This window comes from Cricetulus griseus, unplaced genomic scaffold, assembly GCF_003668045.3.
Source record: "Cricetulus griseus strain 17A/GY unplaced genomic scaffold, alternate assembly CriGri-PICRH-1.0 unplaced_scaffold_2, whole genome shotgun sequence".
NCBI classification, from domain to species: Eukaryota; Metazoa; Chordata; class Mammalia; order Rodentia; family Cricetidae; genus Cricetulus; species Cricetulus griseus.
The window spans coordinates 2,605,691-2,607,938 of NW_023276919.1; positions in this window are offsets into that span (position 1 = coordinate 2,605,691).

A 2,248-nucleotide genomic window follows, 5' to 3' on the forward strand; every position below is an offset into this window, starting at 1 on the left:
AAGAGTGCCTCTGCTGAGTTACCCCTCCTAGACTGGTTAGGCTATTGTGAGGGAGAGGTAAATGTCTGTCTCCAAGGTGAGTAATTTTCCCAAGAGCAGGATCACAATGTATCAAGAAGATTAGTCACAACACTCCTTCAGCCTGAAGACACTAGCCAGTATCATCTATCCCTTGGATAACATTTTAGAGACCTGCCACTCATGTTCACTGTCCTCTGTATTAAGTCTTCTGATCCTACACCTGATCTATTATTTGAACTAATGTTGACTATTTGCCATTAGGGAAGTGAGTATCATGAGCTCCAGTGCAGTTAATCAATTGTCTAGGTAACAGTAACTATTTAGATATAATTAGTATCTTCTAAATCACATACCCATATAGAAAAGCACAGTTTTAGTATAATGATGAAAGTTATATAGTTATAAAATTGAAGAATGGCCAGCCTATTTCATCCCCATAGCTATCTAACAAGCTGGGTGTGTGGGGGCTAACAACATACCAGATTAAGTCAAAAGATGAAAAACCTTTACCTTTTTGTACTACAATTTTCCCGTGAATTCATAAACATTTTTAAAATTAGAGACTGTCCTTGTTGTAAGCAAATGACTCCTAAAAGTTTCAGTGGCCATAATTCCATTGAATAGTTGAGAGGTTCAGTAACTGACCTGCTTCTTTGGACCACTCTAAAGATAGAGTGATCACATTCAAGTGAGTCTACAGCTCCTACTGATGCAGATGCAAAAACCCTCCAGTGCTCCATGTCATCACCAATATCTCCTTACTTCTTAAAACACCTTATATGTGGAATTCCTCCATAGCTCCATAAACAAATGGCCAGTGTGCATGCCATAATATGCTTCTCCTACAGTTTTCTGGAGACAGACCAAAATAAGAGGCCCACCCAACCATTCTGATGACTTAATTGAGAGGTTATAAGAACTGGACTACTTATACCAGATAAAAAGAAGTTACCTCTGTATGTGAGTGCTTTCAAGAATAAGAAAATGATTGTGGGAAAACTTTATCAAGCAGGTAAACTCAGGGCCAAATGAAGAAGTCAGCGCATAGCAGGTTCTGTCATAATAAATTAATAGGGAATTTACCAAATTATTCTCTCAATCTCAGAATTATAATCTCGGACCCACTTTCCTACTGCTTGGAGACAGTTTTCTCTTCCATGTGACTAATGGATTAATAATAGAACCATTTCAGGAGGTGATTTTAGGTCTGTATCCTAGATGTGTAATTATTATGCAAGCAGGATCATAATTCAGAAAGAATATTGGTCAAACCTCTCTTTACCCTCAAGATAGGTTCCTTCCCCAGATTGATTACATAAATTACGGTGAGGAATTTTTAGTTAGGTAAGTGTGTACTGTGATCCCCAGTGCACTGAGAGACAATTTTTTTAGGGAAACAGTAAACATTAAGATATAAGTATATCTTATAAACCATGTCCAATTAAAGAATATCAGTGTCCATTTCTTTTTATGTTGAAATATGAATTATTATCTTGTAAGAATGGACAGCCTAGACCATCCCCTTATTCCCAAAAGAGGAGGGGTATAACTTGACACAAGTATATTCATAAGATGGAAAACATTTAACTTTCAGGTACTACAGAGTTCCCAAGAATTTCATAAAAATCTATACCAAAAGAGATTGTCCTAGTTATCCAGATTATGACACATTAACACGCTTACATTTAAAAACACAGTGGAGAGTACGACATCCAGGAACTCAATTGATTCTTTGGACCAGTACAAAGATAGAGAGCTCACCAACAAGAGGTGCGAGGGCCGTTAGGGATGTAGATGGGAAAACTCCGCCAACTGTTCTCTGACTTGAACGAATATCTGCTTGCGTCATAGAAACGTTCAGATGGTGATTTCTTCCCCAGCTACACCTAGAATTAGCCAGAGGACAGATCTTATAAAGCCTCACATACAGTTCCTGTAAGGAGACCCAAAATAATGTACCTATCCATCTCTTATATTTTCTTACTACAGTGAGTTGTAAATCTGCCTGCTTAGACCAGTTACAAAGCAGTTGCCTCTGCCATATGAGTGCCTTCAAGAACAAGAAGCAGAAGGTGTTGGGAGAAGGTTCTCATGGAGGAAATCCATGGGAAAATAAAGAATGGATGGCTGCACAGGATTTGTCCTAATAAGTTAACAGGGTACTAAGTTAAGCTTCTCTCCAGCTCAGACTAGGAATCCCATAAACAAAATTGTCTGGTTGGAGAAA